This window comes from Canis lupus, chromosome 4 (genome assembly GCF_003254725.2).
Source record: "Canis lupus dingo isolate Sandy chromosome 4, ASM325472v2, whole genome shotgun sequence".
Lineage (NCBI taxonomy): Eukaryota > Metazoa > Chordata > Mammalia > Carnivora > Canidae > Canis > Canis lupus.
In genome coordinates, this window is record NC_064246.1 from 23,309,484 (window position 1) to 23,334,282 (window position 24,799).

The 24,799-nt window shown below is 51.5% G+C and overlaps 2 long non-coding RNA genes across 6 annotated transcripts; one reads left to right on the forward strand and one right to left on the reverse strand.

Moving 5' to 3' along the window:
• Nucleotides 1-1,815: 1,815 nt before the first annotated feature.
• Nucleotides 1,816-7,742, reverse strand: LOC112651582 (uncharacterized). The gene is made up of 3 exons (XR_003130907.3): nucleotides 6,712-7,742; nucleotides 3,897-4,063; nucleotides 1,816-3,019 (listed from the first exon to the last, which is right to left on the reverse strand). It is a non-coding gene; the product is annotated as an uncharacterized LOC112651582 (long non-coding RNA).
• A 1,942-nt stretch (nucleotides 7,743-9,684) lies between these two features.
• LOC125754955 (uncharacterized) lies at nucleotides 9,685-23,773 on the forward strand. Of its 5 annotated transcripts, none has more exons than XR_007410151.1 (5): nucleotides 9,685-11,353; nucleotides 11,537-11,683; nucleotides 12,353-12,482; nucleotides 15,864-15,992; nucleotides 16,150-18,819. It is a non-coding gene; the product is annotated as an uncharacterized LOC125754955 (long non-coding RNA). The 5 variants fall into 5 exon arrangements; XR_007410153.1 differs by lacking the exon at nucleotides 12,353-12,482 and having other exon boundaries at nucleotides 9,685-10,495; nucleotides 10,990-11,353; XR_007410154.1 differs by lacking the exon at nucleotides 12,353-12,482 and having other exon boundaries at nucleotides 9,685-9,862; nucleotides 10,295-11,353.
• The last annotated feature ends 1,026 nt before the right edge of the window (nucleotides 23,774-24,799 follow it).

Sequence of the window (24,799 nt, forward strand, 5' to 3'; positions counted from 1 at the left end):
TATTCATGAGAGACACACAGAGAGAGGCAGGCAGAGACACAGGCAGAGGGAGAAGCAGGCTCCATGCAGGCAGCCCTACATGGGACTCGATTCCGGGTCTCCAGGATCAGGCCCTGGGCTGAAGGCGGCGCTAAACCACTGAACCACCTGGGCTGCCCATGTTCTACATCTTTAATGCACTTCGCATACCACCAATCCTAACAAGTAGGTACTATCACTATTATGCCCATTTACAGATAAGGCCACAGGCACAGAAGCAGCTTGAACTGGGAGTAGAGAGATTTGCAGCCTCGAATCGTTTTGCCACTGACCCTTGTGTCTTCATCTTAGAACTCAGGCGGTGAGACTGAAGACATCAAGTGCCATTCTCGGAGGCTGAGCTCAGCTGCCACTTGCTGCTTGTTCCAGCCTCATCACTGCTTGCCGGGTTCAAGCCTAGGGTGGGGGTGGGGACAAGAGGCAGAATAGAGCCACCTTGCAGGTCACTGGGCAAATGCTTAACTGCTCTCTGGGGCAAGGCCAAGTCTGGAAAGAGAACGTTAAGAAGAAATTTCCATAGCCCTTCCCTCTGCCAGGGATTTTCCACTGTGCCTGGGCAGGCATGCCTCTCGGCTTCCCCCATGAGGGGATCTGGCAATCCATAGGTCTCACTGAGAGGCTCAGCCAGTGCTAGGAGGTGGGTAAGAGCTGGTTCTGGTTCCTGCCCTAAGAAAGGGGCAAGTTTGTTGGGGAGGCACGACCACCCTGGAAAGATGAAGAGAGAGAGGGTGGGACCCAGGATGGTGTAGAATGAGGTGGTCAGTCTAGAAGAACCGCAGACAGAGCGGAGGTGTGGTGGGGAGCCTGGAGAGCCATCAGGGGAAACCTCCCAGCACAGGCCTGGCTGGAGCAGCAAAGGAGGGAGGAGGCTCTCACAGGCAGACAGGGGAGATGAGCAGGGGAGTGATGTGGGCCTTACGATTGCCATGAACACAGGGACAGTGTTGGAGCCAGGAGGGAGCCGAGGCAAGAAATGGAAAATTTGGTGAAGCAGATGGCACAGTTCCAGAAGTGGACAGCCACCGCCTGCGCTGGTGCCGCCGCCCTTGCGTGTAAGCTGTTCACCCTACAGGACACCCTCTCCTCAGTTCCACTGGATTGGCTCCTTGCCAGCCAGGTTTAGCTCAAACAGGCCCCACTCCCCAGGGAAGCCTTCCCCGGCCACTCCTGCAGAAGCAGCTGGAGGCCCTCTCCCTCAGCTCCATGTACCACCTGCCCTTAGCCGGCTTCTTTCAGGAGCAGCCTCCCTCCTAGGCGATGGGTTCCAGGAGAGCCCATGGCTTGCTCACTCCTTGGAAGCCCCAGAGCCAGGCCCCCTAGATATTGGTGAGTTTAGTTCAACTGCACTTGGAGTGTTATGATAAAAGGAAGCCTATAATGTTGCTCTTTCCCCCCACTCCTGAGCACTACTATACACCAGGCACTGCGCTAAGTGCTTTACAAACATTTTCTCCTTTATTCCTCTGCACAGCTCTGAGGGAGGTGCTACTATTATCCCTGTCTTATAGGTGGGTGAGGAACTGAGACCCGGAGAGTCTGGTTAAGTTGCTCAAGGACACACAGAGCCAGGATTTGAACCCACGCATTTAACCTCCAGACTAGCACCGTCTGATAGAAATAGAATATGAGTCATATACATAACCGAAAAACTGTCTAGTAGCTACGTTACAAAAATAGTCAGGTGAAATCAATTTTAATAATATATTTTATTTAATACGATATACAAAAAACTAGCATTTTGACATGTAATCAATGTAAAAAATATTAATGAGATATTTTTACATTTTTCTATTACTAAGCATTCAAAACCTAGTTTATACTTATGGTACTTGCAAAATTTTCATCAGAAAATGACCTATATTTAGATTCCATAAAATTTGCCGTTGTAAAAGTAGATTTCATGCCCAAGGTGTTCCACACATATTTAAATGTTTTTCAATAACTACATTATCAATTTTTTCTGAATATTTTATTTATTTATTCATGACACAGAGACAGAGAGAGAGAGAGGCAGAGACACAGGCAGAGGGAGAAGCAGGCTCCATGCAGGGAGCCCGATGTGGGACTCCATCCCGGGTCTCCAGAATCACAACCTGGCCCAAAGGTGGTGCTAAACTTCTGAGCCACCCGGGCTGCCCTACATTATCAATTTTTAAAAACATTTTAAAAAATGTTTTTAAAAACATTTTATTTTTAAGTAAACTCTACTCCCATTGTGGGCTCAAGCTTACAAACCTGAGATCAAGAGTCACATGCTCTATCAACTGAGGCAGCCAGGCATCCCTGCTACATTATCAATTTTAAAATTTAAATGTAATTTGATTAGAATTAAATAAAAGTTAAAATTCAGTTCGTCAGCAGCACTAATCACATTTCAAGTGCTCAACAACCACAGGGGGCTAGTGGTTAGTTAGCACAGCCCTGGGCCTTACCCCTTGTGAAGGTAGGATAGGCAAGGGAGGCCCAGTGGGAGGGATGCAGAGCCAACTGGGGACAAGCGGTGGGTGGGAAAGAGGGGGACAGCTGCCATGGCGGGCTTGGGCCCATATAAAATGAGGAGGGATGACTTGGTGGCCATGACTGCCACCAAGCATCATAGACCTGGCCCACTCATAAGGGGAGCACCTGCGATGGGTGTTCTGTAGGTCTGGGCTTCACCCCATCGAGGAAGTGGTGGCTGTCAGATTCCTGGGTTGAGCAAATGCTGGCTCCTCTCAGAGCTTCTATCCCCTCAGAACCACCAGAAAAGGATCCTGGGGGTGCATGAGGCAGGATCTGAGCAGGCTCAAGCTTGGCAGGTGGAATGACCCCCATCTTCCCTCTCTACCCGTGAACAGGTGGCATGGGGGTCAGGTGTGTGTGGCCTTGGTTAAACAATTCAGACATCTAGTATACCTCGGTTCCAATCCCACTTCAGCCAATCCCTTGCTGTGTGACCTCAGACAAGACGAGTCTCCTCTCTGAGTTTCAATTTTCTCATCTGGAAAATAAAAACCAACAATGGAATGTCGTGAGACTCTAACAATGTCTACAGAGTACCTAGCTCATAGTAAACAATCAATTAACACTAGCTATTCTTCCTAGATAATAGCCTTTTCCTGGGACAGACAGGGAGAACATGGGTGATCACTGGAAAGGAGACATCCTTTCAGGATGTGGCTGAGTGGGCCACTAAGATGTGGCTAAGTGGGCCACTAAAGGAGTGGGCTGTAGAAGGAGGACGTTAATCCTGGGTGGATGAGGGTTTCCTCCTCAGGGCTCCTCCACTTCCTCGGCATGACACCTACTGGCTTAACCTTCAGGAGTGAGGAGGAGGATCCTCCTCCCAGAGGCATCCGGTGCCCAAGCATGAGGTCAGAACAGCCAAGAGCCACCTTCCAGAAATGAGGAGGGTGAGTCAAACTGAATCAAGAGCAGGTGAGGGCACCTGGGTTTCTGGAATTACTCAGAATGACACTAGACACCAGGTACATGCCTGGTAGGAGTGATAGATGAACTGGACTCCAGGAAAGCAGGTGGGGCTGGAAACCACCCCAGACAAGGAAACAGTTGTGGTGGAAACTCCAGGCAGGCAGTGCGTGGCCTGAGAGGTGTCTGGGTATTTTTGGGTGGGGCAGCTCCAACTCCTCCTCCCAGTTAGCACCCTACTTGAACCAAGACTACGATCAGCCCCCCAAATCTTTGCTCTTTGGGTCCTCCCAAATGTGGAAGCTGAGACAGCCCCAAGGGGACCTCTGTCCTTTACCCTCCCAAAAGTCTTCCAGCTCTTTTCACTTTCTTCTGCCAACATTTCCAGTATTTCCTCTCATCTGTCACCCCCACCGAAATTGACTCTCCTAGAGGTAGGACAAACCTACCTTCCTCACTGCCATATCTCTTGGACGTAGCTCAGACTCTGGCATGCAGTTGAGTGCTTAGTAGACACTTGTGGGGCAACAGATTCAAAACCTGGATGGCTTCTCATTACATTTCTAACACTCATTAGGTGGCTGTGGGTCAGCCTCTCTGAGCCTCGTTTCCATCTCTGTAAAATGGGAAATACAATCCCTGTGAAGAACCTGGAAGGACCAAGTCAGGAAGCAGGGCGCTTCCCTATCCAGCTGGATCTAGGAAGTTTCTTATAGGTAGTACTTCAGACACAGCCTGTGAGCGGGTCAACTTACAGGAAAGGAAACCAAGGCACACAGACGTCATGCTACAGACTGCCCAGGGAGAGCTGGTGAGGTCTCCTTCAGAACCTCTGGTTAGATCAGTCTCACTCAATTTTCCTGGGGGTTTTCATTCGGAGCTGCCTATCCTTTCCTTGGGAGATGGCCTTTTCCCACTCAGCTCCTGTGTGGGGTGGGGCCTGGCTCCCGGTGGGAAGGAGGGTGCTGGAGGCTCCCGGTGGGAAGGAAGGTGCTGGAGACAACAGGAATGGCTGCCTCTGGTGCTGGCTGTTTGGAGTCAGAGCCACTGCTGTGTGTGTGTGTGTGTGTGTGTGTGTGTGTGTGCATGTGCACTCGCTCTAACCATCCACTAGATCTTCACTACACCCCAAGATGGGTGCAGCCCAGTCTAGTGGTGAAATGCTGGGACTCTGGAGTTACTCTGGAGTCATTAAATGAGATAATGCATGTCACTCTTCCTAAGTGTCCATCTCCTACCTGAGAAAGTGGCCTATGGGGCTGATGCATGTCAGCACCTAGCATGGGCCCTGCTTACCATAAACACTCAAGAAATAGCAAGGTTTTTGTTTTTTTTTAAGATTTTATTTATTTACTTGACAGAGAGAGAGAGCAAAGCAGAGGGAGCAGGAGAGGGAGAAGTACGTTCCCCGCTGAGCTGGGAGCCCGATGTGGGGCTCGACCCCAGGACTCTGAGATCATGACCCGAGTCGAAGGCAGATGTTCAACCAACTGAGCCATTCAGGTGCCCTTGTTTTTTTGTTTTATTTTTAATTTATTTATTTTCAGTGATCTCTACACCCAACATGGGGCTGGAACTCATGATCCCGAGATCAAGAGCCACCTGCTCCAACCACTGAGCCAGCCAGGTGCCCCTGTTTATTTGTTTTTTAGACTATCAACCCTGTGAGAGCATAAGGGACACTTGTTCTGGTCATTGCTTACCCGTAGCTCTCCCGCCTAGTAGGTGTCCAGGTAGCTGAATGAATGAGTGGGAGGAAGGAGGGAAGAAAGAGAAGGAAAGGAGGAGGGAGGGAGAGAGGAGAGGAAGGAGTGGGTTTGTTTTGACAGCTCCCAGCTTCCAGGCCCCCCACACTCTCCCTCTGTTCCCAGGACACCAGGTCGCTGACCCAAGGCTCTTCTCACTGGGTGCTGTGTGGGGTCAGTCATCTCAGATGGGAATATTGGGTCAAACCCTGGATCTGCAAGCTCATCTATTGACTGAATTTAGCCTCCTCACTGTTCTCCTCTCACGCCCCCCCCCCTCTCTTTTTGAGACAGAGGTGGGGGTTGGGGAGAGGGAGAGGGAGCACCTTAAGCAGGCTCCATGCCCAGTGCCAAGCCTAACGCGGGGCTTGATTTCAGATTCTGACACCATGACCTGAGCCAACGTCAGGAACTGGACGCTTGCCAACTGAGCCACTTAGGCACCCCTCGGTGTTCTCCTCTAAAAATGAGGCTGCTTATACTAACAACTTTGCTGAATTATAGGGAAGTCCTAAATATGTATTAAATCTATTTGTAAGCTGAAAAGTATTAATGATTATCTTGGTTGGGTGCATGGAGCGTGTAGGTTTGGGGACCAGACTTCATGGGTTCAAATCCCTGTTCTACTGCTTGCAGACTTTGGGCAAGATCATTAACCTCTCTGGGCCTCAGTCTCCTCGCCTGGAAAATGGGGTCACTCAGAGTAGCCACCTCACAGAGGGGTGAGAATTAAATGAGATAACGCATGAGAAGCTCTTGAATCAGTGGAAAGCACCTACTAGGCACTCAATCAACGGTGGCCGTGATGACGAAGCCTGCCCTCAGGAAAAATTCTGTGAACTACTTCTCACTACTGTGTGAATGAGTGATGAGACTTACCATGCTGCCTTTCTCAGGGGAATTTGACTCTTAAGGGGAATTAAAGGAGTGAAATCCTATCTAATGATGGAATTTGTTTTGTTTCTTAAGATTTTTATTATTTACTCATGAGAGACCCAGAGAGAGAGGCAGAGCCGTAGGCAGAGGGAGAAGCAGGCTCCCCCGGGGGAGCCTGATGCGGGACTCGATCCCCGGACCCCGGGATCACAAGCTGAGTCAAAGGCAGATGCTCAACCACTGAGCCCCCAGTTGCCCCTAAAGATGAAATTTTTTTTATAGTAAAGGAGGTACATGGGGGTAGAAAAGGATCTTCTGAGGGCATCTCAAAATCACCATTGCTACCTATACTGCACGAATTCTGCTTGGTCCCAGAGAGACCACATACAGGAAAAGGGAGAACATTGTCCTAGACCCCGAGGAATCTCCCCTCTGCTTGGAGAAATGGGAAGCAATTAGACCCCAGGACAGTGCGTAACTCCAACTAAGGTCTGCCCCAGTGGGGCAGGTAATAATAGCCCAGGCCCAGCTATCAGAGAGGCTCCTGGGATCCTCCGGGAACAACAGCAGCCAGGGTGGGAGGTGGGGATAGGTTCTGGATGTGACCTGGGCCCTCTCCCCCCAGGGCAAGGGCCTTCCTTACCTTCCACATCCGGGCTTTCTCTACTGGGCTGGAACCTGCAGGCGAGGTGTAGAGGAATTAGGGTTCTGCAGTCCGACTGCCAAGGCTCACTCCCTGCCCCAACTCTTCTCAACCACGCCACCTATGACCTGCAAGACACGGGTCGAGTTAGCTGCTAGCACCCATTCCCCCATCTTTTCTGTTCCTCCTTGGGAGAAAGAGTCCTCCCTCCTGCCTTTTCAGCCCCTTGGTACAGGCGAGGCTGCACGTGACCAGGCCGCCAATCAGTGCCATAGCTTCCCTGGTTGTGCCTTTTGTGAGGTGGTCACATGACCCTCCCTGTGTAATAGAGTAAATCCCGAGACTTGTGTTGCAATTACCAAGACCCTCTTTTTTCTTTCTTTTATTTATTTATTTATTTATTTATTTTTTTTAAAGATTTTTATTTATGTATTCATGAGAGAGACAGAGAGGGAGGCAGAGACACAGGCAGAGGGAGAAGCAGGGTCTCTGCGGGGAACCCGACGTAGGACTTGATCCCAGGACCCCAGGATCACACCTGGAGCTGAAGGTAGATGCCCAAACACTGAGCCCCCCAGGTACCCATCCAAGACCCTCTTTTATACAGAACTAGGCCTCAGGATGATATGAACCTGGAGCTGCTCTTTGAAGACCACTCATGGAGCCCAAATGTGGCACCAAAACGGCAAAGACAGAGTGGAGGGATTCAGTCTTTATGACATTTTGGAGTCTCCAGATCAAGTCATGCCTGGATTTTTCAGTTTTCTGAGCCAGCAAATTCTATTTTTAGCATAAACCAGTTTGAGTCAAGTTTTCTGTCATTTGCATCAGAAAGAGTCAGAAATTCACACGGTGAACTTTCTTCTCTATAAACTTCAGTTTGAACATCTGCAACATGGGAATAACTGCCCACAGTATTTTTCAAGAGAAAAAAAGGGTTGTTGGCAGCCCGGGTGGTTCAGCGGTTTAGCTCTGCCTTTGGCCCAGGGCCTGGTCCTGGAGACCCGGGATCGAGTCCCACGTCGGGCTCCCTGCATGGAGGCTGCTTCTCCCTCTGCCTGTGTCTCTGCCTCTCTCTCTCTCTCTCTCTCTCTCTGTCTCTCATGAATAAGTAAATAAAATCTTAAAAAAAAAAAAAAAAAAAGAAAGGTTGTTCTGGAATGATTAAAAGGATTGATCAGGGTTCAACACTTAATATAGAGCCTGACAGGGGCACCTGGGTGGCTCAGTCGGTTAAGCATTTGCCTTAGGCTCAGATCATGATCTTGGGGTGCTGGGATCGAGCCCCACCCCCACCCCATCAGGCTCCCTGCTCAGCAGGCAGTCGACTTTTCCCTCTACCTCTGCCCCCTACTCGTGCTCTCTCTTTCTCTCTCTCTCAAATAGGTAAAATCTTTAAAAGAAATATAGAGTCTGACATATGTTAGGCACTCAAAACATATCAATTTTTAGGTGTTCCTTAAGTGTTTGTTACAGATTCTGACTCTGGCCCTCCGGGAGTGAACTGCAAGGGCATTTGGGCAAAAGCCTCTCCCTGAGTGTGTGGTCCTTGGAAAGCCTGGTGTTTTGGGGTTGGGATGCCTCTGGGGGGTGAGGGATACTCGGTACGGAGGGCCACCTGACCCCTCCAGAGCTCAGCAGCACCAAGAAAGGTTCTAGTGGGTGTGCTGATTACTTTTCCTAATCCTCACACTCTAATCAAGTCCATTTCGCAGATGAGGGAGATGAGGCCCAGGCTAGCGCTCCCCGCGGGGCCCCTCCCTGGCGCACAGGGTGCCGGCGGGTCGGGGTGCTCTCTGCCGGGCCTCAACCCCAATCAGCCTTAGTTCAATGGGTCCGTTATTGTTAAGCGAGGCTTCCAGGGGTGATTTTAGGCGGTTCTGAAAGAGCAAGCGGAGTTCCAAACACTCTCTTCCCTCTCTGGGGAGGGCGGGCTCTCCCTTCTTTAATCTGTTGTCCCCTGAAAAGGGAACTTTCCAGAGAGGGCGGAGGAGGCCGCGAAGGCTCGGTTTCCCCTCTCTGATCTGTTGCAATCAGGGCACTGTCACCAGTTAGCGGCGGTTTACCCCCAGACAGAGTCTGACGCAGTTTTGCTAAAGGAAACCACGCAAGTCTCCCAGCTTGGCGCGACCCTTCCTTCCGGCGGCGGGGCGGCGGGGCGGCGGGGTGCCGGGGCGGGGGGCGGGGGTGGGGGTGGGGGCGGGGTGCCGGGGCAGGGGTGGGGGCGGGGGTGGGGCGCGCCTCCCGCCTGGCTGGGACGAGCTCCCCGAGGCTTCCCCCAGGTAGCCTCCGTGAGCCTCAGTTTCCCCATCCGTAAGGTGCGGGGGAAGGTAGCCCCCCCCACCTCTTTCACGGTCGTCTTGCAGGCATTTAGGGGAGGGAGCTCCCGGGGTGCTGGGCGCAGGGGAAGGTGATGGGACCCTCCCTCCTCGGGAACACGGAGAGGAAGGCCGCCGTGTGCCCGGTGGCGCTGCGGAGGGCAGGGCGGGGGTGCGACCCGGGCGCCTCCCCGACCGCGAGCCCGGGGCCCGGCGCCCCAGCTGACCTCCGCGGATCCTCCCCACCCGCTGCCCTAACACTTCTGCACCGCAGCCTCCTCCCCGCCCCCGGCGCCCGCGCCTCCGCCTCCGCCTCCGCCAGGCAGCCCTCGGGGAACTCCCGGCTGCCGTCCCAAGGAGCCCCCCCGCCCCCCCGCCCCGCCCGGCCTCTCTGGCGACCCGAATTGCTGGGAAGAAAAACTGCTTCCTTCCCGGCCCAACAACCCAGCTGTGCGTCTACGCAGCCCCGCCCGAGAACATCCTGCGAGAGGCTCGCCCCCCCCCCCGCGCCCCGCGGCCCTGAGAGGTGGGTCCCCGCGGGCGGGCTTCCCTGCGGCAGAACCAGCCCCGGGGGCCCCTCAGCCTGCCTCGGGTTGGTCCCTGCTGGCGGCGAAGGAGGGATGGCGGCCTCAGCGGCCAGTGGAGAGGCGGGGGGGCTTCTGGTTGCCGCGGCAACGGGGCGCCGCGGCTCTCCTGCCCCGCTGGGTGGAGCCCGCTTTTCCCAGAACCGCGTTCAGTGGTCCCAGCTCCGCCTCAGGATGCGGAGGGCCCGGGAGGCCAGGACGCGGACCCTTCTCAAATGGCAAGAGTGTGGACGAGCCCATCGTCCCAGAGTGAGCAGGAGAAGGCTGCCTAGAGCGGGGGCACCGGGAACAGGGTTCTGTGAGAAAGGACAAAGAACCCCAATTTCCTGCCGTGGACTGGACACAGCACTGCAGGGGCAAGGCACAGGATGGGGCAAATTTAGGTGGGAATAAGTGGGGTAGGTGCTCAGCAAGCAGGTCAGGGCTTCCCAGGAAAGACCCCTCCCCCCCAGGGAAGGGTGGAGGATCAAGATGAGCAGCTGCAGCTGAACTGTGGCTCTCACACCGTCCTTCAGTCCCAGGCAGGAGGAGAGAACCTAGGGTCACCTAGGCCATTCCCTTGCCTTCGGGCAGCTTGCACTAGGTCTTAGGTATAGTCACATCCGGTCTTGGGCATTCATTAACTTCATACTCTTCCCAGGGAAGAGGAAGGTGACCAGGTTCATTGTTCCCATTTCACAGATGAGGAAACTGATGCCTGTCTAGTAAAGTATCTCATCCTTGGGCCCTAGGGCCTGGCATTGGCCCAAGCAGGACTGTCCAGGCCTTTAATTCCCTGGTGTGCCGGCTTGGCCAAGGACTCCCATGCCATTGTTCTGATGCTGTCCACCCTTGCTGATGAGGCAGGGATGTTGGAGCCAACTGAACGCCATGTTTAATGAGGTAGGTGAGCCAGGACAGAGAATCCTGCTCCCGCCTCTGATGGCCCTGGGTAGGGGTGCAGCAAGACTCCCAACTCGGTCACTCTGGGAGGGAGTCCAGTGTCGCCCCACACTCACTCCTGGTCTCAAAGCCCATAGTCCAATGGGGAGACAGACTTGAAGTGACCACATGGGGTGATAAAGGCCGAGGGGTAACATGGATAAAGCATAAGAAAAGGGGTGCCTGAGTCTGCCCAGGGGAGCCGGGGGAGACCTCATGGAGGAGGCAAACACATAAGCCTTTGCTAGGCAGACAAACGAGGGGAGGGCATCCCAGGAGTTCGGAGCAGCATTTGCAAAGACCTAGAGGCCTGGCCCAGCGTGGTGCTCCGGGGAAGCCCCAGCCAGAGAGTCTGGAGTGGGGCTGTGGCAGGACCCTGGCTGTAGAGTGAATGCTCACGGCAGGACTGTGTGCCTTGCAAGTGGGATGCTTTCGACCCCCTTCTGAACCATCAGGCACCTGCAGTTGCTTTTCTCTAGCTGGTGGATTACTGGAAGCCTACCTCTGAGGACCCTACTTTGAGAAGCACTGATGAGACACTAACCACGGCAATCTACGGCTACATGCCAACATGGATAAATCTCATGGGCGTTATGTTGAGAGAAAGAAGCCAGGGATCAAAGAGTGATTCTATATGGCCCAGTATATCAAGTTCGGAAATGTGCAGAACTCATCTCTGCTGTGAAGGACAGTGGTTACCACTGAGGAGTGTAAGAGTTCTTGAGGAGGGTCTCCGGGGAAGCAGTAATAATATTGTGTTTCCTGTTGGGTTCACAGATGTGTTCTCTTTGTGAAAATTCATCCAGCTATATACTTAAGGTTTGTGTATTTTTCCATATGCAGCATCTACTTAAATTAAAAATAAAAAAACAAAACCCAAGTTGACTGCTTTCCATAAACACTGGTACAAATGTAGATGCTAAAATTCTGTGATCACATACTCGGCTGTAAGCCAAGCATCCAGATGATGTAGCATTTGTTTATACCGATTTTTTTTTTTAGATGATTCCAAAATGAAAACATAGGCATCTTAAAGTCTCATAGAGATATCTCAGACTCCAGAGAACTGGGTGTACAGACACCAGGGTTGAGAAACTCCAGTTCAAGAGGAGGTATTACGATGCTCGCTACTGGGACTAGGCATAAAGGGTAAGCGAGGGCCTGGAGCCCCTTCCCGGAGGGAGGTAATGGGGAAGTAATGTTTTTTTCCAATAAGATGCCTGGTTCCTGGAGGCCAAGGACCCTCAGGCAGAGAGGACCATTTCCCCCACTGCCCTAACGTAGACAAAGCCCTATGATAGCTGGGACGGCCGTGGGAGGAGGGTTTCCCTGGCTCTGCTGTGAGGTCCTGGAGAGCAGGGGCCTCTTTCACTCACTCTGTGTCCTGGTGCCCAGCCAGGGGCCTGGCACACAGGGGCTCTCAGATGACCTTCTCTGCCAGGCCTCTTTGTTTAATCCCATGTTGACAGTGGAGGAGAGGGATCTGTTTGGGAAGCTGTGAATTCCACAGCAAAGCTAACAGACCATAGCTGGGCAATGGTGCAGGAGGGACTCAGGAGGGGGGTCAGGGTTGTCTAACTCCCTCTGGCAGGGGAGAGCTGGACAAAGAGGGGCTCTGAGCCCTGGAGACTACAATACGGACAAGAAATCCCCATCCTTGCTAGAGCTGGGAACAGCCCAGCTCTGGGGCGGGGACTGTTCTAGAACCCAGAGAAGGCTGCATCTGGGGGCAGGGCACTCAATCATTGTCTCCTCCTGTCCTCTGAGACTTCACTTCTCATCCTTTGCCTGACTCAGCCTCTCTTGCCCACTCTGTAGAACCAGCCTCCTTCATTCTCCTTGGCCAGTTCTACTCCGATGGCATTTCTCGAGGCACCTTCACAATTTTGGCCCTAGCCTCATGCTACCTAGAGTATCATTTACTTGATATTTTTTCCATAAAACGATGGTAAGTTTTGTTGCTGTTGTTATCTTAACATGCCCCTGTTCTAAGCAATAATACTTACAAAATCCTGGGGGCACCTGGGTGGCTCAGTGGTTGCGAGTCTGCCTTTAGCTCAGGTCATGATCCCGGGGTCCTGGGATCGAGTTCCGCATCAGGCTACCTGTAGGGAGCTTGCTTCTCCCTCTGCCCGAGTCTGTGTCCCTCATGAATGAATAAATAAAATCTTTAAAAAACTACCCATAAGGGATCCCTGGGTGGCGCAGCGGTTTGGCGCCTGCCTTTGGCCCAGGGCGCGATCCTGGAGACCCGGGATCAAATCCCACGTCGGGCTCCCGGTGCATGGAGCCTGCTTCTCCCTCTGCCTGTGTCTCTGCCTCTCTCTCTCTCTGTGACTATCATAAATAAATAAAAATTAAAAAAAAAAAAAACTACCCATAAAATCCAGGATTTGATGTGCTTTTATTTTTTTTCTAACACACATTAAATTTAAATTTTATTTATTTTTAAGATTTTATTTATTTATTCATGAGAGGCACAGAGAGAGAGAGAGAGAGAGAGGCAGAGACAAGGCCAAAGGAGAAGCAGGCTCCATGCAGGGAGCCTGATGTGGGACTCGATCCCCAGGCTTCAGGGTCATGCCCTAGGCTGAAGGCGGCGCTAAACCGCTGAGCCACGCAGGCTGCCCTAAATTTAAATTTTAAGATATGTGTTCTAGTAGCACCTAAAATTATCTTTTGTACCACCCCATTGGAAACCATTTTCATACAATGGTTCGGCAAGGATGGGTGGTTGTTATTTATTAATGATAATTACAGTCTCATGTTGCTGGTAAGTTTTATGCCTCATGCACATACTCATACCTCGTTTGATCCTCTCAGTTCCTGCACTTTGGAGGAACTCATGAGGTCATCGGCCTCATTTTACAGGTGAGGAAACTGAAGTTCCAAGAGTAGTAGCGACTTGCCTGGGGTTCATAGCAACTTAGGACTTTGGTATTGATTCAAGGCTCTGGTGGTTCTTGACCTAGCATGAAGGCAGGGAAGCAAGAGCCATTTCCCTGTCTCCAACCACAAGAGCCACAGGATGGAAACTCTTAGCATAAAAAGTTTGGATTAGACATGAGGAAGGACTTCCTGGCTAGGAATGTTTAGACATGAGAATGGCTGACCAAGGAAGGGTGTGGAATACCCAGCTTCCTAAGTCCTCAAAACAAGATAAAGGCTTACCCGGCTGAGATAATTCTAGTGCTGCCTGGAGACAGGGGGATGGACTGGATGACCTCTCCAGGCCTCATCCAGCCTCAAAGATTGGGTGCGCCCTGCCATCAAGGTGGCCATCCCTGCCATTTCCCCAAAGTATCTGTTAAACAAGGAAAGGCAGGTCGAGGCCCCCATGGAAAAGAACTGGGAAGACTCAGGTCTTGGCTCTGCCCCTGGGAGGGAGGGGTTCCCAACAGCAGCCCTGAGTGGCAGGAGCCCCCATTTCTTCCTACCCTGTGGGGGAGCTCAGCCTGGAGGAGGGGGTGGGTCTCCAAGGCAGGGATTAGAAGATGTGGCTGCCTGCAGAATCACTGGGGCTGCTCCTCCACCTGGGCCAGGGAACCTGCATTTCTTTATTCCTCCCCAAGGGATTCTTTTCAAAATTCCCTGATCTAGGAAGTCAGACATATGCTGACTTCAAGTGTTGCTTCTCCAGGAGCCAAATTACATATATTTTTTGAGAGCCAAAGTGTTTATTTCTCAAAGCAGAAAGGACATTATCTTCCTTTCTGACGATCCAGTAATACATGCCCGACTGCTTAAGAAAAATCAAATAATATAGGAAAGCATAAAACTGGGACACCTGGGTGGCTCAGCGGTTGAGCATCTGCCTTCGGCTCAGGGCGTGGTCCTGGGGTCCCGGGATCGAGTCCCACATCAGGCTCCCCACAGGGAGCCTGCTTCTCCCTCTGCCTCTCTCTCTCTCTCATGAATAAATAAATAAAATCTTTAAAGAAAAAAAAAAAGAAAGCATAAAATTGAGAGTGAAGTTACCCAAATGTCTATCTTCTATAAAATAATGCCATTGACATTTTGGAGCATATCCACCCAAAATGTTTGTTTTCGTGGCAAAATACACGTAACATAAAATGTATTGTTTTAACCAGTTGTAAGGGCACAGCAATCATTTACTCTATTTCAATTCCAGTATAGTTAACGTACAGTGTTGTGTTAGTTCCAGGTGTCCCACATAGTGACTCAACCGTGAATCATATTTTTATAAGGCCTCCCGAGGATAGGGCTAGCAGTGCAACTTCAGACACCACATGGGCCAGGGGAAGGTGGTTTGGGGTGAGGATCCTCTGACGTTGCTCATGTGGATGCACAGAGGCAGCCAGCCACTGTAGGGCGGTGAGGGTGGTCCTGTTAGAATGGGTCAGCTGGGAAGAATTCTATTTGAGTGTAGAAAGGAAAGCGGGTCTGTCTCCTGGCAGGGCCTCACGAGGAGAAGCAAGGGCCGTGGTTTTGCTGAACCGCCGCAAGAGATGGAGAGTCTGGCCCTTGCCAGGGGATCTGTCTGTCCGAGGCCAGGAGCCTTGCTCCAAGGTGTTTTGCCCTTGGCCTTTGGGGTGAGCGGAGCTGTGAACCCTGGTGGACAAGAAGGGACGGGACGCAGCAGCATGTCGGGCACTCGGCAACCACCCCTGGCCAGTGGCAGGCTGTTGGCAGTAAGGGGGCAGCCGGCAGGACAGGGAACAGCTGCGCCAACCTCCCCCCAGCACCAAAGCTTCCTTCCTCCAACCCCACGGAGGGCAGAGGGCGGGAGGGCAGGGGAGCCTCCAGGTCCCAAACTAGGATTTCAGAGGGTGCCTGGGACACTCTGAATCCAGAAACCACAGGCATTGATTTAGCAGCTACCATGTGCTGGCTTCGAAGGATGCCTGAACTCAGAGGAGCTGCACCTACCTGGGCAGGCCGCTCCCTCGCTCCGGTGCGTTAACTCTCCCCTCGTCTCCAAATCCGGAGGGATGGCTCTCCTTGTTGATCTCCCGTGGCGTTTCTTTTTGAAAATTTTATTTATTTATTGACTTGACAGAGAGGGCGCACAGGCAGGCAGAGCAGCAGGCAGGGGGAGAGGGAGAAGCAGGCTCCCCGCTGAGCCGGGAGCCTGATGTGGGGCTCGATCCCAGGACCCCGGGATCATGACCTGAGCTGAAGGCAGATGCCAAACTGACTGAGCCACCCGGGTCCCCCTCCCACGGCATTTCTTAGGTGCCCTTACGCGGCCTCTATCACGCCCCTGTCTCTGTATTTGCCCTCTGTGCACCCCCAGTGAGCCGTGAGATCCCCAGGGTAGCTACTACTGAGTCTTCCTAATTCCCACTGTGCCCAATCCACTGCCCAGCACAGAGCACATTTGGGGCTACCTCGCCGCGGGGAGGCCTGTGTGAGGGGCCCTGGCAACAAGAGCAGTTGGAGCTCTGGAGGAGACAGTGCTAAGCTTGGAGCTGGCCTGGAAGGCTTCCAGGAGGAGGTGAGGAATATGTGCGAGGCCTTGGGGGTCAGCTAGTGGGGAGGAGGCAAGTGGAGGGGCCTTGTGCGGGGTGTGCCTGTGGGGGAGTGATGGGGTCCGGCCCAAGCCCCAGGAAGGGGCTCCTGTGGGTGATTTCTAGGTTGAGATGTCCTTGCAGGCTTGCACCTGTGTCTGCCAGGAAGCCAGCGAGAGACTCGAGAGCCTCGAGAGCCTCGGGGGCTCTGGTTACAGTCATGAGCCGGGATGGTCTCAGGGGTGCCTCCTCTTCCAAGAAGCTGACTTTTGAGGAATCCGCCCGGGTCAAGGGGGTCACGATGTGTTTGCACCGCTTCAGCTGTTGATTACACCTCCATCCGCGCCACTAGCAGCTCCCAAAGGACACTCTCTTCCTCACAGCGTGTCCCTGCTCCTGTTTTTCACGTTTATGGGCATCAGGTGGTTTGCAGAGGGATCCACACCCAGACATTCGCACCCAGTGAGGTCAGCTGGGAAAACAGCAGCTGCCAGCGGCCGCCCCTCGTTCTGGAAGCTGTGCGCTGGGGTGGAGCGGGGGCAGCAGCCCTGGCCTTGGCCCGCCCCTCCCTCCCACCTCCCCCTGCCCCCAGCGCTCCTCTCCTGTCCCTGCTCCAGCCTCACGCCTGCCCAAACAATTGTTTATCAACACAGACCAGAACATTCTGCTGCCAGCAGAAACACACATGGCGATGGCAGTGCCATCCCACGCCCTGCTGTCAACACACTCCCACGCACTGTTTGCCGCTGTCAAAGCTGTGCTCACACACACATTCTCGCCCCCTCCTGCCAACACAGCTGTTCCCTGCTGCTTGGAACCGGGCCCTCCATCTCACACGACACTCGGGTTCTCTGTGGGCTTTTCTCCTGTGGACTCCTGGTGGGGGCGCGCACCCGTGCACCAGGCCAGCTCGCACTCTGTCCCCTGACCTGGGCCCCCCATCTCTCCGCCTGCTATTGTGTGACTTTGGGCGATTGGCTTAGCCTCCCTGGGCATCAGATGCCTCGATCTGCAGAACGGGGACCATTAGAGAGAGCGGGGGGGGGGGGCTCTCTCTTCCCGGAGGGAGGCTCGGGGGCAGGCGAGGGAGCCCGCATCCAGGACGCGCACCTTCACTGGAGCTCTGGCGGGGGTGATGCCAAGTGTTGCATCCTTTCTGGAATCTGGCCATTGGTTTTCCTTTCCCACGCTCGGCTGTCGGGCTTTGCCTCGTGGTCACGCCTTCCTGGCCGTGACCTTGAGCCAGGCACGCCACCTGTCCACTTCTCATGCCCTTGCTGGTGAAACGGGTATAACGACCGCCCGGCCAAGCCCGCAGGCCTGCTGCGATGGGCTCGGAGAGGGGTTGCCATCGGTCCCGGCCGCAGCCGCAGGGCATCGTGGAAGAAAGGGATCTGAACAGGGCAGCAGCCAAACTTGGACATTTTCAGCTGTTCTGCACCACCCTGCCTCTCCTTGGTCGGTCTTCTAGCCAGAGTCAGTGTTTCCAGTTGGGCTTTGTGGGGCTGCCACTGGCCCCAGAGGCTACGCTGGCCCATCTCTGCCTCAGCTGGCGGCCTCACCCGAGCCTCCACTGACCCTGACGTGCCGGGGCCCCTGGCTTGCTCATCTCCACTCCCTACTTCCCCCCCCCAGGGCCCAAGGAACCCCCACCACGCCCCTTGCCCTGTGCTGCCCTCCACCCCGTCCCCTTCACCAGGACGCTTTCAGTCTTGTCCCTTCAACCCTGCCTTTCCTTCTGCTCGGTCAGCCCACTCTAGGCTTTTCTATTCTGGGAAACAGGTGTATGCAGAAGGGAGGAAAACACATGTGATTTGAGATGCGGGCTCTGCAGTGGGCCGAGCATCAGGTGGGGCCGCGGAAGAGATCTGGACTTTTCCCCACCCTGTAGCAACTTACTTCCTGACCCCTGATGAAATTCGGTGAAATTGCGAGAGGGCAGCTTCTGGCCTGGTCCCTGCTCAGAGCTTGTGGCTTCTCCCCATCACTCAGAGGGACTTCCCTGCTCTGACCACCCGGGGTGGGGGGCCTGCGTAGGGGAACCATGGCAAGTGGGGCACAGGGCAAGAGCACACATGGAAACCCACATACCACATTGTCTAAATAGTCAATCAACATTTATAATTCAAGCTAATAAGCTGTCAAGTCCAATGTTGTATTTTCCAACCTCCCTAAATACATTGTCAGAATGACCTGGAAAGTCAAGTTTGAATCTAGAATTCTTGGGCTCTTTGGAGTCCTCTCCTGAACGTGGGGACATATGGGAGAGCCGAGCTGGTGGTGTGACCACATGTGTACCAGGGGCTCTCGGGCAGTCGGCTGATTTGGCACAAACACAAACTAGGTTTTAATCTCACCAATCATCTTTTTGCTTTTTATTTTCTCCTAGGCCCCTGGAGAGAATAAAAAGTATGCACAGTGGTGAAGACTTATGTTCCAATCCCCGGGCTGCCAAAACTGAGCACTTAATCTCTTTGAGTCTCAGTTTCCCCACCTATAAAATGGGACTAATGATACCTCCCTGATAAAGTTATTGCGATTATTAAAGGAGGTAATCCCTGTAAAGCCCTTAGCATGGTCCTGCAACATAGTAATTGCTCAATAAATTGTGAGCTACTATTGCTGTTATAATTTCTCCACGTGTGGGCAATGATAGCATCAGAACAGGAAGTTGTCTGTCCTGTATCTTCTTCGCACACATGGTGAAACAGGTCACTCAGCTAAGCAGAAGCAGATATGGAACTAGGCCCTCCAGCCTTCCCGTAGTCTCGGGTTTTGTCTTAGCTGAAAATAAAAAAAACGGCTGTGTGTCAATGTGAATGCAATTCATATCACTGAACTGTACGCTTTTTAAACAGTCTGAGCTGTAAATTCGATGGCATGTTTACTTTACCACCAGGTTTGCTAGAGTTACCAGAACAAATGACCACAGACCGGGGGGGGGGGGGGCGGGGGGGGCGCTAAACAACAGACATTTATTGTCCTGTTCTGGAGGCAAGAAGTCCAAAATCAAGGTATGGGTAGGGCTGGCTTGTGCTGAGGGCTGCGAGGGACAGTCTGTCCCAGCTTCTGGTGGTTTGCTGGCGATCTTCGCTACTTCTTGGCTTGCAGGAGCATCAGCCCAATCTCTGCCTCCATCTTCACATCGTGTTCTTCCTGTGTGTGTGTGTCTCTCTCTATGTGACCAAATTTCCCCTTTCCATAAAGTCACCGGATTAGATTAGCATCCACCCCATTGACTTCACCTTAACAAATGCTATCTGCGATGACCCTAGTCCCAAATAAGGTCACAGTGAGGAGTAGGACTTCAACATAGGAGTTTCAGGTGACACAATTCAACTTATAACAAACACACACACACACACACAAAAAAAAAACCCACTAAACCGAGGCTACTTTGTACTCAGTATCAGATTACAGGCAGAGGGAAAAACACCTTTTGTGAAGTGTCAGGGCTTTGCTCATAGTAAGTCTTCAAAATGTGTTTCTTGACTAGTGTTAAATCTGGTGCCGAGCAGCTAAAATGGCTGGAATCTTTCCAGTTTTCAGGACTCTAGCTAGGAATCCTCTCTTGGCCATGAGCTAAAAGGATTTTTAATGATCAGTACTGTTTCCAAACATGTACTTAGTAAACTCTTTAAAAATAGTTGGCTCTCTATGGTTAGCTCAACTCCACAATCCTGGACACTATCTTGTTTCGACTATTTCTATCTTCAGAGAAGAGGTGAAATTCAGCTAGTTGACTTATTTTGCATGTGAATAAGCTTATTTTATTTGTTTCCCCTTCATGTTTTACTGAGAAAGTCTTCAGACATATAGAAAAGTTGCAAGAATGACACAATAAGCACACAGAGACCCTCTGGCTGGATTCAACTATTGTTAACTTTTTGACATATTTGCTTTATCTGTACCGTTTTTGTTTTTGGTTTTTGGTGTTTTTTTTTGGTGTACCATTTGAAAAGAAGTTGCTGGCATCATAATGTTTCACCGCTAAATACTTCAATATGAACTCCTCAGGATAGGAAATCTTCTCCTAAATGATCACATATTTTTAGTAATTTTATTTCATTTAAAAAATTCCATGGGCTGCCTGGGTGGCTCAGTTGCTTAAGCATCTGACTCTCGATTTCGGCTTGAGTCATGAACTCAGGGTCGTGAGATCCCGGCTTGTGTTGGGCTCTGCGCTGGGTGTGGAGCTGCTTGAGATTCTCTCTCTCCCTCTCTCTCTGCCCCTCCCCTCTGTTCAGAGACCATGCTCTGTCTCTCAAAAAATAAAATAAAATAAAAATTCCAAATATAATTAATATATTAACATATAACATGCGATATTAGTTTCAGGTGTACAGTATAGTGATTCAACAATTCTATACACTATTCAGTGCTCATCACAATAAGTGTCCTGTTAATCCCCTTCACCTATTTCACCCATCCCTCCCATCCACCTCCCCTCTGGCAACCACCAGTTTGTTCTCTATACCTAAGTCTGGGGATTTTTGGCTCTTTTTGTGATGGTTTTATTTCTTAAATTCCCACATATGAAAAAAAATCCACATATGAGTGAAATAATATGGTATTTGCCTTTCTCCGACTGACTTATTTCACTTAGTATAATACCTTCTAGATCCATCTATGTTGCTGCAAATGGCAAGATTTCATTCTTTTTTATGGCTGAGTAATATTCCATTGTATAAACATATTACATCTTTTTTTTTAAATTTATTTGAGAGAGAGAGAGCACTCATGTGAGTGAGGGGATGGGGCAGAGGGAGAGAGAGAATCCTCAAGAAGATGCTCTGCTGTGCACAGAGCCTGATGCAGGGCTCGACTCCAGGATCCCAAGATCATGACCGGAGCCAAAATCAAGAGTCAGACGCTTAATTAATTAATTAATTAATTTGTTTGTTTGTTTGTTTGTTTATTTATTTATTTTAAGAGTCAGATGCTTAATTGACTGAGCCACACAGGTACCTTCATACCACATCTTCTTTATCCATTTATTGAAGGATGGACCCTGGAGCTGCTTCTGTATCTTGGCTATTGTAAATAATTGTTCCATAAACATAGGGGTGCATATATCTTTTTGAATTAGTGTTTTTGCATTCTTTAGATAAAAACCCAATGCTGAAATGACTGGATCATATGATAGCTCTATTTTTAATTTCTTGAGGAAACTCCATACTGTTCTCCACGGTGGCTGCACCAGTTTGCATTCCCACCAACAGTGCACGAGGGCTCCTTCCCTCCCCCTCCTTTCCAACACCTTTTTCTTCTTGTGTTTTTGATTTTAGCCATTCTGATGAGTGTGAGGTGATATCTCATTGTGGTTTCGACTAAATGATCACATTTCGATTCTCTCATTGAGAAAACCAGCAATAGTTCCATAACGTGATCTCATATTCAGCACACACTCAACTTGATTAGGCTGATTTTTCCAAAAATTCTGAATCTAATGAATTCCATATCTGTGAGGCTTAGGGTCTTGACAATATTACCCATGTAACGAGACATTTTGGAGCTCTCGAATTTGTAACCCAGTGTCTAAAACTTTATCTGGGCAACACACTTAACTTTTTTTGTTTTCATGTTTTCTCCTTTCACTGGCAAGCTATTGAATGCTCAAATGCACTTGGGGCCAGACACTCGTGGAATTCCTTATATTTGAAGACAATGGCCTTTCCAGGAGCTACTTACAGGAGGACCTGTTTGGCCTGGGACCTCCCTGCGGGAGTGGTCTTAGGGAGCTTGCACTGAGGCAGGCTCACCCTTGACTGGGGTGGAGATGCTGCAACTGGGCTCTGCCCCCTCCAGAGCTGGCCAGGTTCCAATGGGGCACGGTTGCCACTGCTGCCCTTGTGTGGGGCCCTTTCTGGGGAGTTCCAGATGGTGGCACAGAGGATTGTCCTGGCCTCCAAAAAGACTGCTACAAATCAACACTGAGGGAGGAGAAAGATCTCCTTTCTCTGTAAACTCAAGAGTTCAGATTTAAGCCCTAGGTTTTAAAAACTGTTTCACAGTAAGGAACAACGTTAATTAGTAGAATAATGTAAATAAAAAGGGGCCCAACAAGGATAGAGGGTGGGGTGGAGTATCTGGACCCTGTTTCCCTGCTGCCTTCCTTTTCCAGCCTCCAGGCTTGCTCAAGCTTGGCTGCAAGTTCCAGCCAATGTATTTCTGGTTGGGACAGGAGCCAGGGGTCAGATAAAGTTCCAATGTATTTTGCAGCAGGCCTGACACTTTGCCCAGTGCTCTGGGCCTGTGACAGCTGCCAGGATGGTATGTTGGGAAAACCAGGCCAGATGGAGCTGGTTTAAGTGAGTTTGAAGGAACAGGCAGTTGACTAACCAGACAGCTCAGCAACAGCCAGCTTGGCAACACCACTGAACCAGCATGGCTGCATGGACCATGGAGCACCAAGCATTCTCCTTCCAGGAGGCCACAGGCAGCCACCATACTAATCCTCTGGCATCTCAGGGCCCAAGATCTCTACTCGCATCTTATGGTCTTTAGTAAGACAAGGAAATGCTCAACACAGCCAAGCCCTTGGCGTGCAATATCTACTCCAATCCTCACAACAGCTCAATGAAGCAGGTACTGTCACCATCCTAGCCACACGGGTAGTAGCTCAATCGCATGGATAACATACACTCACTTGTACCGGGCTGACTTCTCAACACTCGCCATGCATTAACTAGTTGACTAGGGCAACTGAGGCATAGAGGAGCAAGGCCAGTTGTCCAAGGACACACGGCTGGTGGGTGTGGACCTGAAACTACCAGAAACTGAGTGACTCCAGATGGAGGGTACATTCCTGGACTACCCCCAGGGTTTTCCAGATGGGGAACCGGTTCTGGGACAGACAGGGGAAGGGAGGCCAGGCTGAGATGTGAAACTTGAAATGAAAGCAAAGGGCCGTACTCTTTTCTGCTTCCTGACAAGCAGAATGACAGGCACCCGTGGGAATAGAAGCTCAGACATCTGACCCCGAGCCCTTTGCCGCTCTTCCTTCCTCTCCCCTGGCCCACTTGGTCTGAATCGTGTTGCTTTAGGTCCCCCGGGGGTGAGGCACCATGGTCCAGACAGCAGGCAAGTGGGCAGGTTTGGTTCACGCCAAGTTGTGTCTGACCCTGCTCAACGCCAGCCACCCTGGGGGCGGTGAGAAGCTGCCCTGTGTGCCACCCACAGCTGGGACTCAGTGTCCTGAATCTGGAAGGAAGCCCACTGAGTCCCACTTGCACGAAGTCGGAGCTTCCTGTCACATTTCAGCTCTGCTGATGGCCTGAGGCAACCTGTGGTGATGTCACTTGGCAGGTGGAGGTGGGCTACCCGGCATCAGTCCTGCTGTCCTCACCGTCGTCTCCAGCACTGCTTTCACCTGCACAAAGTGGACAAACTCATGTGCCCAGAGGAGCTGCTGGGGCCACCCAGCAGCTCACAGACTCATTGCCTCTGGGCTGGACTCTGAGGAAGGAGCACCAGGCCTGGCTTGGGAGCACCCGGCTGCACGCTCCAGGCAGCTCCTCTAACCCCAGGGCAGGAGCAGAGAAGACTTCCAGAGGAGATGATGTCTAAGCAAGGTTTTAGATACAGATTAAACCACAAAAATGTTTGTATCCTACTCCCCAGAGGTAGCTTGGTGTATCCCATCTTGACTTTTCTTATGTTTACAGACATATCTATGCTCCTCATCCACCACTACCCCCGCTTTTGTTCATTAGAAAGGGACTTTCTTCTGGAATGCCTGGGTTAAAAGTCCAACTGGTTTTTTTTTTTTTTTTTGGACATTTATTTATGTTAGAGAGAACACAAGCAGGAGGGGCAGAGGTAGAGGGAGAGAGATCTCAAGCAGACTCCCCATTGAGTGTGGAGCCTGACACGAGGCTCAACCTCAATCTCCCGGGGCTTGATCTCACAACCCTGAGATCATGAGCTTGGGATCACAACCTGAGCTAAAACTAAAGGTGGGATACCCAACTAACTGCACCACCCAGGCCCCCCACATGTCCGACTCTTGATTTTGGCTCAGGTCATGATCTCAGTGCCGTGAGATTGAGCCCCCCGTCGGGCTCCCCCTGGGCATGGAGCCTGCTTAAGATTCTCTCTCTCCCTCTGCCCCTCCCTGCCCTTCCCCAAAAAAGAAAAAGAAAAAACGGGATTTTCTTCGCTTCTCACAGTACCAGAACACTTTTCCATGGAGGTATGTACCCACTTAGTGGTTGCCTAGTATTGCATCCAGCTGTACATGGTTTGACAACACTGGCCTCCTACTGGTAGGCATTTGGATTATTCTCAGTGTTTTTGCTAATCCATCATCCATCCTTTCTTCCTTTCCATAAAACACTTATTAAGCTCTTACTATGTGCCTGGGTAAGTGCTGGGAATATGGAGATGGAGAAATGGACATGATCTCTGCCTCACAGACCTTTCAGTCCAGCAAAGAGACAAACTTCCAACCCTGAGGGACAGTAAGAGCTGAGGAGGGAAGGAACAGAAAGCGCTGAGAGGGAATAACGGGGTCCCTGCTCTAGACTGGGTACCCGGGAAAGAAGTTGCTAGGGTGGTAACATTAAGGGAGATCTGTTTGAGAAGGAGCCAATCATGGAGGAGTGCAGGGAAGAGCCTTGTTGGGGGAGGGAACAGCATGAGCAAGGGCATAGAAATCTGAACATAAGTAGTGTGTGTGGGAGGGAAGTCTGAGGTTCCTCTTCAGGGCATGGTGTAGGGTGGGGGTGTAGTTGGGACTTTAGACTCTATGTCAGAAAGTCTCAAGTGACAAGCTAAGAAATTTGGGCTTGAT